The sequence below is a fragment of the Tenrec ecaudatus genome, chromosome 4 (genome assembly GCF_050624435.1).
Source record: "Tenrec ecaudatus isolate mTenEca1 chromosome 4, mTenEca1.hap1, whole genome shotgun sequence".
Lineage (NCBI taxonomy): Eukaryota > Metazoa > Chordata > Mammalia > Afrosoricida > Tenrecidae > Tenrec > Tenrec ecaudatus.
The window spans coordinates 2,870,730-2,886,224 of NC_134533.1; the positions used below are offsets into that span (position 1 = coordinate 2,870,730).

The 15,495-nt window shown below is 55.9% G+C and overlaps 1 protein-coding gene across 3 annotated transcripts in view; it reads left to right on the forward strand.

The window, feature by feature from the left end:
- KCNQ1 (potassium voltage-gated channel subfamily Q member 1) overlaps positions 1-15,495 on the forward strand; it is a 181,664-nt gene that overhangs the window by 130,621 nt on the left and 35,548 nt on the right. The window lies entirely within an intron of this gene.

The following is a 15,495-nucleotide window of genomic DNA, read 5'->3' on the forward strand; positions in this document are numbered from 1 at the left end:
CACGTGGGGTACAGGCTCTATAGCACCTGGTTCTCTGAGCTTGGACTATGTATTGTGCCCATCACCCCACCCCCTGCTCTGCTTGCCCTGCCAGCCTCCCTCCAAGGACCCCTTCCCAGCACCTCCCAGGAGCCTTTGGGGAGGCTGGTGGGACTGCTCTGCTGCCTTTGAAGTTCCGTGGTCTGGAGAGGGTGTTATCTCGCTCAACAGCGAGTCTGTCTACACCGTTTATCTGGAAGTCGCCAAGAGGCTAAAAATAGAGGAATTCAGTTGGGCCCCCCGAGTGTGGCTGCCCAGGGTTGCCTTGGTAACGCCGGGCTCTGGCCTGTATCCCTCCTTGCCGCCTGTGGGAGGACGGGGGGGGGGGGGGGGGGGGGGGGAGGGAGGCAGGGCAGGGCACTGTGTGCTGAGACTGCCTCTGGGTCAGTTGGCCCCTACCCTACCCGGGTCCTGGGGTTACAGAGGGGCCCACCCCTCCAGTTACAATCTACTCGGGCCTGAGGCAGCCCATGGGCCTGAGATCACCAGGGAGAGAGCCTGTGTCCAGGGGCCCATGGATCCTGTCTGAGCCCCTCTGCACCACTATCCCCCACCCCCAGCCCAGGGCCTGGCTTTACTCTGTCCCCCAGTAGTGGGCTGATAGTGTGTTCCCTTGGGACCATCCTTGCCTGCCTGGGGGGACCTGGGACTAGGAGACTGGGCTCAGTACTATGGGCTGGGGCTCAGGCCCGGCGTCTCTCTGCCCCCTGTGCATTGTAGACTCGGGTTCAGGTTTGGAATCCTTCTTCTCACTCAGGGCTCACACCCCTGAGAAGCCCAGCAGGGTGGGTGCCCTGTGCCCGAGGGGCCGAGGGAGCAGGTCCCACCCAGTGCACGCTGCGGTCTCCCTCCTCAGTCCTGTGACCCCCCCCTCACAGCCAGTCCCTGCCAATGGGCATCCTGCAGGGACAAGTCTCACAGACTTTCCCAGGCCATGTGAGCATTCACCCACTCCCCAGCCCTCCGGAGAACTCTCTACCACTGCCAGCTTGAGAGACCCCTCCCCTCTGCCCTTCATCCTGCAAGCATAAATGGGAACTGGTGCCCTTGGGGGTTGGAGACAAGTGGGAGCCAGGGCCCCTCCTTGCTAGAGGAATAAACATGGGCTGCCTACTGAGGTCTAGGAAAGTGGGCTTGACTTTGGTTAGCCATGGTCAGACAGCCAGGTGGTCAGTGCTGGCCTTAGGGGGTGGCCCACAGAGTTATGCGTCCCTGTCTCGGGGGTGGTTTCAGAGCCATTCCAGGAGCTGTATGGACAAAGACATGGGGCATCCGGTTCCTACTGAAGAGCTGGCTGAGCTGTGACGGAGGGGTCCCCTGCCTGGGCCTCAGCCCCACCTTCCCCTTGGCCGGCCCACCAACCCCTTGGAGGGACTTGAGCTCCCAAGTGATGCTCAGGTGGAGACCAAGGACCCCCACGGGCTCGACGGCAGCTCCCACTGCTGCCTGTCCCCCCCCCCCCTTGGGGACAGGCCCTGAGAACGGCCTTGCTGGGCCCAGAGGGCGCCACCATTATTGTCACGGCCATCAGGGTCATCGACAGCTCTGGCCTCATCCTGCTGACCACGGGCCTGAGACAGGAAACCCCACAGTCCCCAGGCCCCGGTCAGCGCAGCCCGGCCCCCACCCCACAGGGCCTGCTCCCACAGACAGCCAGGAGCCTCGGAGGCCCCAGCAGTCCCCATCACTCGGAAATAGCAGGCTTGAACTCCTGGGAGCTGAGTTCTTCCAGCACACCCGCCTCCCACTCTTTTTGCTTCTCTCTGCTGCGAGCATAGCCTTTTCCTGGGAAGGACCTTCCTGTCCCCGTGGGGAAACTGAAGAATGCACCGGTGGCCTGGGTCCACACAGCTAGTTAGAGCAGAGCGGGTCCCTGAGGCGGCCACATATGGGCAGGGGACACAGATTGGAGCACCAGGCAATAAGGAGGTGCTTCAGACACATGCCAGGTGTGAACAGTGGGCCCTTGGGACAGCGGGCCCTTGCAGATGGCTAATGGTACCTGCCTGGTCCCTGCAATGGGGGGTCCAATCAGTGCAGCCCTCATCTTCCAGGCTCCCAGCCCCTCTGCCATTCCCTGGGTCCCTCCAGGGATGGCTGGCCAGCCCAAGCTTCCCTGGCCTTGGGGGACGGGGCTGGCGTTCGGCCCAATGGGGGTGGGGGCATTCCTATTCCTGCTTGGTGTGTTGCTGGTGGCTCGACCCAGGCCCTGCCGGGTGGGCGGCCGGCCGGCACCGTGTTTTCTCTGGGTCCTGTTTCTTTTGTGAGCTGAGCTCACGCGGCTTTTGCTGAAGTGAGGGCACGGGGCACGGGGAGAGTCGCTCTCTTTTGTGTTTGGGTTTGTTTGTTTTTTGCCGGAAATGTTCACAGCTCAGAGCCAGGTGTGGTGGCGTCAGGGGTCCCCCGCCTCAGCAGAGAGGTCATTGCTGGCTTCCCAACCCCTTCCCAGGCCTCCCACCACTGCCTGTTCTCCTCAGAGCTAAGTTCTCCCACTTAGCGCACCACAGTCTCCCCAAACCCTCCGGCTGAGACGCTCTGGTCCTGCCCTGGCTGGACATCTGCTCGCTACCCTGTCCCTCCTCCTGGCAGCCCTCCTCCTTCTCCCCAGGCCTCCAAGCGTGTCCTCCAAGCACTGTCACCCATGTGTCCCTCCCAGAGCACCTGGAACACAACCCATCCCGACCAGATCCGTGGCTTTTCCACCGCCTCCTCGGCATTGATCTTCCCCGTCACGTGCTGGGGTCTCCCTGCTCCAGCTCCCCCTCTCCCATCCACCCTTCCCATCGTGTTATTTAGTGTTATGTATTTCTCCGTGTTATTCCAGCACCTGGTACCTTGTCCAGCATCCTATATCCGTGCGTGAGACACATGCCTGACACAACATGACTTCCGCGCACTGCCCTTGTCCGAGGGCATCTGTTTGCCAGAATGAGGGGGAAGCATTCCCTCCCTGCCGCCGCACCCCGTATTCTGAGACGGGTTGTGTGAGATTAGAGTCCTTCCCAATCCCCACCCTGCTTTCCCCAATCCACCACCCCTCAACTGGTAAAACCTGAAGCTAATCCCACCTATTCCTGCTGCTTCCCGTGGGGGAAGATTTCTAGTCACCCATTCAACGATCTTTTGTAGCTGTGGGATGCTTCAGGGTTTCTGTGTCTTCTTAGGTCAGTTCTGCGGCTCCTTTTCCCCAAGAACTCGCTCGGTGTCGTTTTGCTTGCAAATGGATTGGCATTTGTTACCCTTGTCAGGTGTGTGTAGCCTGGGGAGAGGGGGTGGGGGGGCAGGGCCACTCCTCTGTTATTCCCAACTTTGTTTATCTGTGTGTTGTTCCCCCTCTCCCCGCCCTTGCCCCCCCCCCCCCCCACTGGTCAAGCTTGCTGTTATTTGCCAGTCTTCGTGTTTTCAAACAACTGTGGGTCTTGTTGATCTTCAGCGCAGTGGGTTACATTGTATTGCTTCTCATCCGCTTCTTTCTATTCTTCCTCCTTCAGCTAGAGATACAGTGTCTCATCTGACAGTCTGTAATTGCTCATCCCCAGCCTGTCTGGTTGTTTAAGGTCTACGTTTAAGGGTCTATGTTTTCCTGTTAAATTCCACTCTAGAGGAATTTCCCACATTGTGATATGTAGCATTTAGTTTTTATTGATGGGTGTGTTCTTTCTGATCTCCTCTGGAACCTCTCCTTTGTCCCAGGAGTGATTCAGGAGAAGGGCTTTTATCGCTGTCCCACTTGGAGCCAAGCTTCCCCAGAGCTGAGCTTCCCCAGGTGATGGCTCGGCTGTCTGGATGATACCATTCGGGGAATGTTTTGAGATTTCTTTTCGGGCACCATGCAGTCAGCTTTGAGGGATGTGTTTTCTGGACATCAACAGGGAGTACCCAACGTTGTGGATTCTGGTGCTCTAAGGAGCCCCAGGAAATCATGTTTGTTGATAATTGTGCTCAGATTTTTTATATCATCCTTGAAATGTTCTTACCGACTTGATCTCTCAATGACTGGGAAATGTGTTAAAAATTGTAAATATAACAGAGACCTTTACAAGAAGCAGCTGGGAGAAAGGCAGGGGGGCAGGCAACTAACCCAGGGACAAGGGAACAACAAGTGATCTAAAATCAATGGAGAGAAGGGTGTAGGATGCCTGGTGGGGCTTATTCAAGGGCAATGTAACAGCAAGGAGTTACTAAACCTGAATGAAGGCTGAACACAACAGTGGGATAAAAGGAAAGTAAAAGGAAATAGAGGAAAGAACTAAGAGGCAAAGGACACTTATAGAGGTCTAAATACAGGCATGTACATATGTAATTATATTTCTATATAATGATAGGAAAATAGATCTATTTAATTACGTTAAGAATTAAGGTAGCATGTGGACATGGGCCTCGACTCCAGTATTCCCTCAACACAAGAACACTTTGTTCTAATAATCCAGCATTCTGTGATGCTCACCTTCTGGACAAGATCGCTGAAGACAAATGGGTGCATAAACAAAAGTGGTGAAGAAAACTGATGATGCCTGACTCTCAAAAGATATAGCATTTGGGTCTTAAAGGCTTGAAGATAAACAAGCAGCCATCTAGCTGAGAAGCAACAAAGCCCACATGGAGGAAACACACCAACCTGTGTTATCATGAGGAGTCTATGGGATCAGGTGTCAGGCATCTAAGACCAGAACAAAATCATACCAATGTGAATTGGGCAGGGGGGCGAGGCATGGAGTGGAGACCCAAAGTCCATCTATAGACAATTGGACATCCCTTTACAGAAGGGTCACAGGGAAGAGATGAACCAGTCAGGGTGTAATACAGTATTGATGAAACATACAACTTTCCTCTAGTTCTTTAATACCCTCAATTCTAGCTTACAAATCAGATATTTACTGTGTGAGATAGTTAGTTTTTGTGCCAACCTGACCAATAAACACATGTGGGGTTAATTGAAGAACGGAGGGATAAATGGCTCGGTGAGCCTCGCCTTTCTGGTTCTTGGGTCTCTTGTTTTGTCGTGGTCGGACCAGGGTGTAGCTGCCTTAGCAGTTCCCTGCTTCAGCCGCCGAGGCTGACTTCCTGCAAGACATCCCCGAGGAGAAGCCACATGGACCTACCCTGATGCAGCCCTGGGTGCTGGAGCAGCCATGTGGAGACCCCTGCCAGTACTGAGATGTTTACACATTCACTGACACGGCTTTCCTCCTGCAGTCGGCATCATTGTGTCTGTTTTGTGAGATGGAGGAGGACTTTGTGGATTGGTGTTGTACATATGGGTTAATGTTGGACTGGTGGGCTTGAGGAGTACTGGGTTGGGATGTTTTCTTGATGCGCACTTAACCTTTATATAAAACTCTCTCTTATACACGAGTTTCTGTGGATTTGTTTCTCTAAAGTGCCCAGGCTAACACGTGACCATACATGCGTGGCTTCCGTGACACATCTTCTCCAGAGTGGTGGTGGTATTGTCAGGCGCCTCGGGGTCTGTTCTGACCTGTCACCACCCTGCGCTCTACTGAACAAAACCCTGCCTGCCTTGCACCGTGCTCACAGTTCAAAGCACGGCTGAGGTGTCATGGACATACTGGTTTGGGTTTCTGTTTGCTTATTTGTTTGGTATTTTGCCTGGAAGGAATTATGCGACAAGAGGGTGTTCTGTGGGCTCACCTTCGCCTACGATGATGTTCTTGCGGCCGTCCTAGGTGGTACCATGTCCCCATCTTGATTTCCCTCCGTTGTCACGCCGGCTGGTGTCGTGCTGTGCCGCTCTGCCTCTCCTTGCTTACTTCATCCGTCGCTGGGCACCCCGGCTGCTCACATGGCATTGGCTGCTATAGGCCATGCTGCTGTCCCCTTTGATGGCAGGGGTTTGGATGGGCACGGTTCGCATGACCCCGGGGGTAGACTCCTGAGATCCCACTTTCTGGGATCCTTGGACATGGCTTTCCCGGGCGCACGCAGCGCCTTCTCCATCAGGAATGCCTCCCGGTGGAGCTTCTCTCCCATGCTTGTCTACGCTCGGTGCAGCCAGTGTCCCACATGTGCCAGGTGCCACTTCCTCTCCTATGTCAGCCGCTCCAGTGACCGTGGACGGTCTCTCGCCGTGGTTCTGAATTACATGCATCTCCCTGACGATGATGAGCTGTGGGTCTTTTCATGTGTTTATTGACTATGTGTGTGTCTTCCTGTGGGGGACGTGTTTACTCGGCGCTCCTGTCCACTTTCAAATCGGGGACTTGGCCCCATTATTGTTTTGTAAGAGTTCCTTGTGTGTCCGGGACACAAGTTTGTCATCCGACGTGCGATGTGCAAGTGTCCCCCCTCCCCCATCCCGTGGCTTGTCTTGTCCTCTTCTGAATCGTGCCTTTTGAAACACGGACATTTTGGGGTTTATCTTTAACTAAATTGGATCTTTAAAAAAGTTTTTGGTGTTTTTCTTGTACAGCACACGCTTCTGACCTTGCATCTCAGCCGCCTTGCCGTAACGCGTCGTTAGTGACCTCTTCTCTTGTTTTGGTCCTCCTTCACCTTCGTCATCGTGGTAGAGCTCTAACATCGGGCCTGCGGTCCATGGTGAGTTAGTGCTGGGGCGTGGGCGCCAGTCGGGCCTACGTCCTTCTCCTGCTTGTGAAAATCTGGTTGTCTCCATTCGCCCATGAAGTTGTTGGGGCGCCTTTGTCAGAGTCAGCGGACAATCGCCACGAGGGTGCGTGTCTGGAGCCTCATCTGTTCTTTTGACCAATATGCCGCCCTTCACACCCACACTCTGCTTTCCTGATTATTGGGGTCTTTTCGTAAGTTCTGGACTCAGGTAGTATATATGTTCCAATTTTTTTTTCTTTTCCTCTTTCAGATTTCTTTCGCCAACTCTAAGCCCGAGGAATTGTCATGTGACTTGTACAGTTTGCATTTGTCAATTTCTTATTGAAAAAGAAAGGGGACGGTTTTCTGATACTTTTTTGACAGGGATGATATGAGGAGCCCTGGTGGCAGAGCGGGTTACCTGTTGGGCTGCTAACCACAAGGTCCGCGGTTCGAAACCACGGGCCAGTCCTGGGGAGAAAGATGAGACGTTCTGCTGGCGTGAAGGTTTGCAGCCTTGGAAACCCACAGGGCACGTTGCTATGGGCATGTCATCTACGAGTCCGAATGGGCACAGGTACATCCAGTCTCCAGCTGGATTGCTGATGAAGCTCCAGAACTGCACCCGTCTGTGTGGATGACAACTCAATATGAAGAAAATCAAAACCCTCCCCACTGGACCAAGCGGTCACATCACGACAAACAGGGAAGGTGGGCGTTGACAAGGATGTCATCTTGCTTGCCTCCACAATCAATGCTCGTGGAAACAGCAGGCAAGAGATCAAAGGATGCATTCCAAGACCTCTTGAGAAGGTCGAAGAACCAGGATGTCACTTTGAGGACTAACCTGCGTCCGACCCACGTCATGGTATTTTAAGTGGCCTCGTACGCACGTGAAAGTCAGACATCCGTGGAGAATCAGGGAGACCGAAGAAGAGCCGGCCCACTGGAATTGTGGTGCTGACAAAGGGCACGGAAACTCCACGGACTGCCCAAATGAGACACACATCCGTCCTGAAAGAAGGACAGCCAGAAGGCTCCTGGAAGGGTGGACGATAAGACTGTGGTTCGTGTACTTTGGACCTGTCACCTGGAGAGACCGGCCCATGGAGAAAGACGTCCTGTTTTGGAAAGTGGGAGAACACTGAAAAAGAGGGTTGACAGCGCGGCTACAACCGTGGCGTAGACGTGATGGTGGTGTGGATGACATGGGACTGATGGGCACTGGGTCACTCACAGCGCAGTCACATGGCTGGAATCCACTCCATGGCGCTAGGTGGGATTACTATCTAGTAAGTCAAGTGCCCTTCTATTTCTGTCTCTGGGAGTTCTGGTGCTGGGTTTTCTCTGGCCTCTCTCCATCGACTGAGATGGGCATGTGGTTTTCATGCCGTATTACGCTTCTGTGGTGCGATACGGTAGCTGATTCTCATGTGTTCAGCCACCTCCTCTTCTGGAGAAGTCTCCGTGGGGCATGGGGTGGAGCTCCTTTCATATGTTGCTGCCCTCACTTTGCTGATATTCTTCTAAGAATGTTTGCACCCAGGGGTCTGCTTGTGGGGACTGTGAGGTGTGTTTTTCGAATCTTTTCAATTCCGTCTCCGTGTTTCTGGGGTGTCTTTCTTTTTTTTCTGTAATTTTTTTTTAATTTTAAAAATTTATTGGGGCTGATACAATTCTTTTCACAGTTCATACATATACATACATCAATTGTGTAAAGCACATCTGTACAGTCTTTGCCCTAATCATTTTTTTCTCTTTTCTGGGGTGTCTTTCATAAACACGGCATGGCAAGATTGTTGAATGATGGAGCGACCTGCTCGTCAGCATTCCCTCAACTCACGATAAAATCTTCAATATATAAAGTACTGCTACAAAATCAGACAAGCTTTTACTGACAAAGATATCAAAAGAAAAGAAAAAGGAAGCCCCTTCCTGTCATTTCGTGGATGCTTCTAACAAGCTCTAGCCATCGAGTCTATGCTCTCCTTCAAGGCTAACTTTGCTCACGTTCATGCCCCTTCTCTGCTCTGCTCTGTCTGTCTGTCTGTCTGTCTGTGTCTCTCCTCCAGCTCAACTGAGTTTCCTCCCCCTCCACGAGTCTACGTGTGGATTTGAACGCCATGGGGGGTGGCGTTCCTCGTGTGGAGGGAGCCTGTCGGGGAGCTGTCGCTGTGAGCGGACGTGTGGTGACCCCACGTGCAGAGCAGAGCGGCACCCTGATTTGTCTCCATGATGCTGGATTTTGGGGCACAGAATGCCAGGGTTTTCTCCTGGGGTGCCTAGTGGGGGGCTTAGACTCCCAAACTTCCCACTCAGAATTGAGTGCTTCAGTGTGTGTTCCACCAGGACCCTCTAGATATTGGCCTAGGAAACATAAACATGTGTACGTGTGCAAGCGTGTATATATGTGTATATGCTTGTATATGTGGTTACGTGGCTATATGTGTATTAATGTATATGTGGTTGTCTATGTGTGTGTTTATATGTGTAGGTGCATGTAAAGGTGTGTATATGTACAATATATATCAGCAACCACTGAACATTTGAATATATATCATCTATGTATATAGATCTATAGATATAACATATATATATAGTTTCAAGTTGGGCTGTGAGCCAAAAGGTTAGTTAGCAGCTCACAATCACCAGCTGCTTCTCAGGAGAAAGACTAAGCTTTCCACTCCTGTAAAGAGTGACCATCTCAGACACCCACGGGGCAGCTGGACCCTGTCCTGTAGGGTCGCGGTGAGTCGACATGGACCTGCTGGCAGTGAGCTTGCATTTGACTGGGTTTGTGTTGTGTGTCTCTCGGAGGTCACCGAAGTCACTGCCCACACCTGTAGTAGAATAACCACCTCGGGACAGCCGTTAGGTGCTCCCCTCTGGTCCATGTCTGCTTTAAACCCAACTGTCCAGCGTCCTAGACCACAAGCGTTTGTTCCTCTTCCTCTTTTGGCCTCCATTATTTTCTCAGCCCAGATCTCCCATCTGGGCTCACCTGCTCCTGACACATGTGCCCGTTAGAACTCCCCGCCGAGAGACCAGGCTGCTGTTGCATCTGCTCCACACACACCGACGACACAGCAAACCCTTGCCCTGGCCTGCACCCCCTCACAAGGATTCCTGTGTCCGGGTCCCTTGCTGCAGCCCTGTGTCCATCATCATCGTCCTCCTCTTCACTGACCCTCTCCTGGGTTAAGCACGGAGGCCTTTCCCAGAAACTGGTCTCTCCTAGCTGCGTGGCACGATGGTATCAAATCACATCTTTATCCTGTCATTCTTGAAAGACGTTTCCAGGGCCTGGAATTTTATACTCAGATTATTACAAGATGATTTCCTCTCGGTGCGTTGAAAATGTGGTGCCGCTCTCTTTCGGCGTGGGGTCACTGTTGAGTCCTGGTGGGCGTAGTGGCTACACAGTGCGTTCTACACCATCGGCCGCTCCCAGGGAGAAACCAGGGCTTTCTATTCCCATAAAGAGCTACATATGGGGTCCCCTGCCCTGTTGGGTCTCAGCGAGTCAGCCTCGACTCCATGGCCGGGGGTGGAGGGTTGAAGATGGGGATGTAGAGTTGCCTCATGGAGAGCTCTGCCTTTCCTCTCTGGGGGCTTTTCTTGGCTCACTGGGATGTGTCCCTGGAGGATTTCTGTGGCTGGGTCCACCTGGGACTCAGTGATCTTTTTTGACACGTTGCTTTTGTGTCTTGCATCCTATCTTGCCTCTTCTCAGCCACCCTCTCCACTGAATTTGCTTCAGCCTCATGATCGCCTGGCATTTGGGTGAAACTTACAGCGGCGGGCAGCCTCCCTCCCCTCCGAGTCACCTAGGACCCCCCCCCCAATACATTTTATCTCTGTACTGTGCTCTGAATCCTTTCTCCGGGTCACCTCCCAGTCCACGGACCGCCTTTCCAGCTGTATCGAAGCTGCTGCTCACGCTTGTCCATTGAAGGGGATGTCTCCGTCCCCCAAACCTTTCTCATCGATCGGTGTTCTCTTTGGCCCTCGCTCATACGTGACAACTGGTCACTGTCAGAGGATCTGCTTTCCGGCGACACAGTCAACCCTTCCCATGTGTCCTCTGGCGTCTTCTGTCGGTTTCCCTTTCCCTCGGCCTGGCGAGTCTGCTTCTCTGTCTGGTTGGCTTTTATTTATTTGTTTGTTGGTTTACTTATTTATCTATTTATTTATTGGCCGTGGGGCTTTTTTTTTCTCTCTCATTCATGGTGTTTCATTTCCTTCGAGGTTTGTGATTTTTCGTTTTGTTTTTTAACTTCATGGCGAACTCATCTGTCAACAACAACAACAAAAAGATCCGTGCGTATTGTTGAGGTCTGGTGTCAAGTCCAGGTGCTGAGGGGCGGGCCCTTGTTTATCCACTTCCCTTGTCAGGCAGATGGAAGCTCAATGGATGGACATCAGACTTGCTCTTCCAGGCCCCCCACGTGGTGTGAGGTTGGGCTCGTCACTGCTGGGCAGACCAGCTTGTGGGTGTGAGTTCTGACAGCCAACAGTGTCCCTGTTGGGACTCGGGTCTGGTTCTTTCTCGTGGACCCCGTGCACTGAAGGGGTAATTTTTTATGGGCCCCAGCAGCATCAGGGGTGTGCTGTGAGGCTCCCCATTTGGGAGGCCAGAGCCTAGCATCCTAACCTGTGGGCCGTCACAAGCAAAGCTTGGTATCACCCGCCCATTGGGGTGCCAGGGCCTCTTCCCTCGGGGACTTCAGACCTCAGAGCTCTCAGCCTCCATCTAGCCGCCCACTTGTCCTGTTCAGTCCATCCGTCGTACGAGCAAGCCTACCTCGACCGCAGGTGGTCAGGCAGGCTCTTGTCCACTAAGAGGGGCCACGCACGCTGAGATGTGGGGACATGAGGCCTCGTGGCTGTGTGTCCCTGGTCCCCCTGGGCGGGCTCGCCCCGAGGACATTCGGGATGAGTGGATGGTGAGGAATGGGCAGCATGACTCTCTGACGTCCAAAGGGATGACTTCTGTTTCTCTCCCTTGGAGACCAGGCCAGTGGGGAGGGCATCGTTCTCACACACGTGCAGGCATGGTGGGCGCCAGGTGTCCGTCCATCTCACGGAGGGCCGTCTTCTCTTTCACCGCCCTTCCACTTGACCAAGCACAATGTCCTTCTCCGGGGGCTGGTCTCTCCTGACCACACATCCAAGGGGGGTGAGGCCAAGTCGCACCATCGTGGCCTCGAAGGAATGCCCTGGTGTACTCCTTCCCAGACAGAGGTGTGCCTGCTCCTGCCTGTCCCGGGCACGTGGTGGGATTTCCTTCCCTTTCGCCCCTTCCCCCCGCCCCCGGCACACTGAGGGGGTGGGGTTCCTTCCAAGGAAGTCATGGTCTGCATGGAGGCAAAATGAGTGATATGAATGGGCCTTCGCCTCACAGAGCACCAGTCAGTGCCGTGGCCCAGGGTGTTCGGAGTCTGCCCTGTCCGTGTGTCTGTGAGAAGGAGCTTGGTGTTGTGTGCAGGACTGACAGAGGAAGACTGAGCAGTGGGTAGTGGGGGGGGGGCGCACAGCACCAGCGGGGGGGACCCAGCCCGACACCCATGCCTTTCTGAAGGCCTAGTCCTCTGTGACTGCGCCTGCCTCAGTTTCCCTCCTTCCCAGCCTTTCAGAGACCCAAGGAGACAATCAGACCCTTGGCCGTGTGCCAAAGGGCAGTGTGTGTCGGTGAGCTGGCAGGGAACCGGGCACCCCAGTATCCGCCGAGCCCCACCCCCAGCACCGGCGGCCCTCCAGCCACCTCCCCCAGCCTGGCCCCGCCCTACTTACTACTGGGTGACTCCACCGCAAATGGTGGTGGTGGGGAGGGGGGTTGTGGGGCTGCCGCCGGATCAAAGGGCCCCCTGAAAAGCCCCTCATTAGCTGCTATTCTGGGAACCGGCATGTGAAGCTTGGTGTGTGTTTTCTCTCCTAAGGAGCCCCCCTAGCGGGTGGCAGCGTCCTGAGGTACTGGCTCGTGCCACGACCCACACAAGCCCTGTGTTGTCTGGGGTTTTGCAGACAGACCATAACGAGCACCCACTGGTGCTCAGCACCCAGCCCAAGCCCCGGGCAGCGGTGGGCACGACCACCGGGGTATCCCTGAGAGTGCCCAGTAACTATGCCCGAGAAGACTTCGGGGAACTCCTGGGTGGATGCTACTTCAGAAGGGACACCCCAGGCTCACGACCCTCCAACCCGGGCCCTCCCCAGGGTCTAGGGCCATGCCCGGCACCCCTGCTTGTGGTCCAACCCCCGTGAATCCTTATGTACTACGGACAGGGCAGCCCCCCAGTAACCTTGCCAAGAGACTGGCCCGAGGGGAACCCACAGAGCGGTGGCCCCGCTTTGAGCAGCCATCTCACCTGGGGCGAAGTTGCCTCTCCAGGGCCAGGGCCATGCACCCCAGCACCAAAGTGGGGGACAGCAGTGCTGGCGTGGGTGCATGGTGGCAGGCAGACCAGACTCTGTACCAGTTAGAAACACCTGCACCCTTGGGCCCCATGAGAAGGGCTTGCATCAGAGGGCCCTGGCTGTGGATGAGTAAGTACAGGCTAGACCAGGACCCACCGGCTATGGATTCATAAAAGACAGGGTTGATCAGGTGTCTCGGCGTGCTGTGGGCTTTGGTGAGGCCTAAGTAATGGGGTCCTGCTCCAGTGAGGACATGTGGCCCAAGGTGGAGTCTAAGACCAGGGCCTGCATAGCCCCACCCTCCTTTACAGCCTCACCTGTCTCTGTCCCTCCCCGCATCACAGAAGCCACACCTGCAGGGTGCAGTGACTCCAGACCCTGGGCACCCCTCGGTCAGGGGACGAGGTGATATGGGTGCCTCGACTCCCGCCTCTGCCCTGTGTGTTGTTCGGAGGTTCCCCGTGGTCCTGGTCCAGCCTGGTGGACATCACTTGCAAAGGCCCCCTAGCTCAAGGCAGCAGTGCCCATGAGAGACCCAGCGGCTGCCTTCAGAGCCAGGAGACGGAGAGCCTACTGGTGGGACAGCTGCCTGGGATGGGGGGCCACGTGACCCCCAAATCCGTCCTCAGTTTCCCCATCCACCCAGTGGCCTCTCTGCTCCTCCCTTGGCACCCGGTGCTCGCCTCCTTGCCTGCTCCTCAGCCCCCCTCCGCGTCTCCCCCTCCCCCCTCCTCTCTCCTCAATGACTCTATTTATAGGCCTCAAATATTGGCTGGAGAGGAACTTTATGTTTTTTTTCCCCCCTTTAATTTAGCTCAAGTCCGTGTCAGCTTCTGTGGGCGTGAGTGCTTCTGAGCGGGTGGACAGAGGCCTATGTGTGTCTGGGTGCGCGGGCCCATGAATGTGTGCCGGTGACATGTCGCCGTGGCCTGGACGCGGGGAGCCACCGCGGGAGGTGAGGGCGCACACCACCCTTCTGTGTGGCCGGCCCCCCTGGGCAGACCTCAGAAAAACATGTATTTTGGTCAAAATGGGCCCCTTTTAAACTTGTCACCCTGCGGGTCGGGCACAACCCGCCCTTGGCCAGCTCTGCATATTAAGCAGCGGTGTGGTCACCACCCAAAATAGATGTCCCGGCCCCAGGCTGGCCTACCCCGCCGGCGCTGGAGGGGGCCAGGCGGCGGGGGTCCCTGCTGCCTCTCAGAAACACAGCAGCCCCCTGAGGGGTGAACAAAGCCCCTCAGGGTCTCTCCAGGGTTCGGAGCCCACAGGTACACGCCATGGCACACCCTTCCTGCCTCCTGGTGCACACACATGCTCGCCCCTACTGCACAGAGGAGGATCCGGAGGCCAAAGGGGTCCCCAGCAGGAGCAGGAACAGGAGACTTCTCGACCAGCCCCCCCATCCTGCAGCCCCTCCCCAACCAGGAAGGGGCAAGGGTATCCAGGAGTGCAGCTGGACGCCCAAGGCTGAGGGGTGGGCAGTGCTGGGCCGCCATGCAGCGAGCAGTGAGAGGTGGTGGCCAGCAGGTCCAGGGCCAGCCTTGGACCTCCTCTGGCCTCTGCTCTGCAGGGCTGTTTGCAAGATGGCTGACAGGGCCCCTGCCGACGCCCGACTCCGTGCGTGGCTGCCGCCGCTGTTTGTTTTGGGAGTGGACGCCAGGCCGGGCCGGTGAGCACGCGGCGAGGCAGATGGAAATTTTTGTGGATGGAGCGTGGTGCTGAGGCCTGCTGGCTCCCCCCACCCTGCCCCTCCCACTTCACCCTCGCCATTCATGCCTGCCACCACCCTGCCCCCACACCCAGGTGGGCCTCCCTGCCCCCAGCAGGGGAGCCAGGGACCCCTCCCTGGGTTTGGAGCGAGGCTGCAGGAGGAGGGAGGGCTGGCCTGGCCGGGAAGGCCTGTTCCGCTCATGCTGGGGCCCCACCGGCCTCCAGATCCCGGGCTGTTACAGGAGCCAGTGTGGGGCCCAGCCGGGTGGGCTGTGGGGAGATCCGGGGAACGCAGGGCCTCTGGTGGTCTCCTCTGCTCTTAGGTGGGCACGTGGAGACCGGGGACTGGGGGTTGGGGGGCTCAAGCCCCGCTCCTGGCTGCATCTGGCCTTCAGGAAGGAGGCTGAGGGTGTGAGCAGCCGGTCTGGCTGGGTCTGGAGACCGTGTTTCAGACAGCACAGCAGGTACCCGGAGAAGAGGGGGACCCCGGGGAGCAGGGGCCTGGGGGTGGCCAGGCTAGAGGCCCTGTGTGTCCAGGATGGACTGGAGAGGGTGGTGTGGACCTGCATGCAGGGCGCCCTCGCCAGCTGCCAGTCTGTGTCCAGAGACTCCCACCTGATCAGGTCCAGGCCTCTGCCATTCTGGGCCTGGGGCCCCTCTTGGCCCCCTCTTTTAGCCCCACACTGGCTGCCTTGTCTAGGCTGAGCCTGCTCCCTGCCTACCTGTCACACTGGGACCTTCGAGATCGTCCCCTGTGTC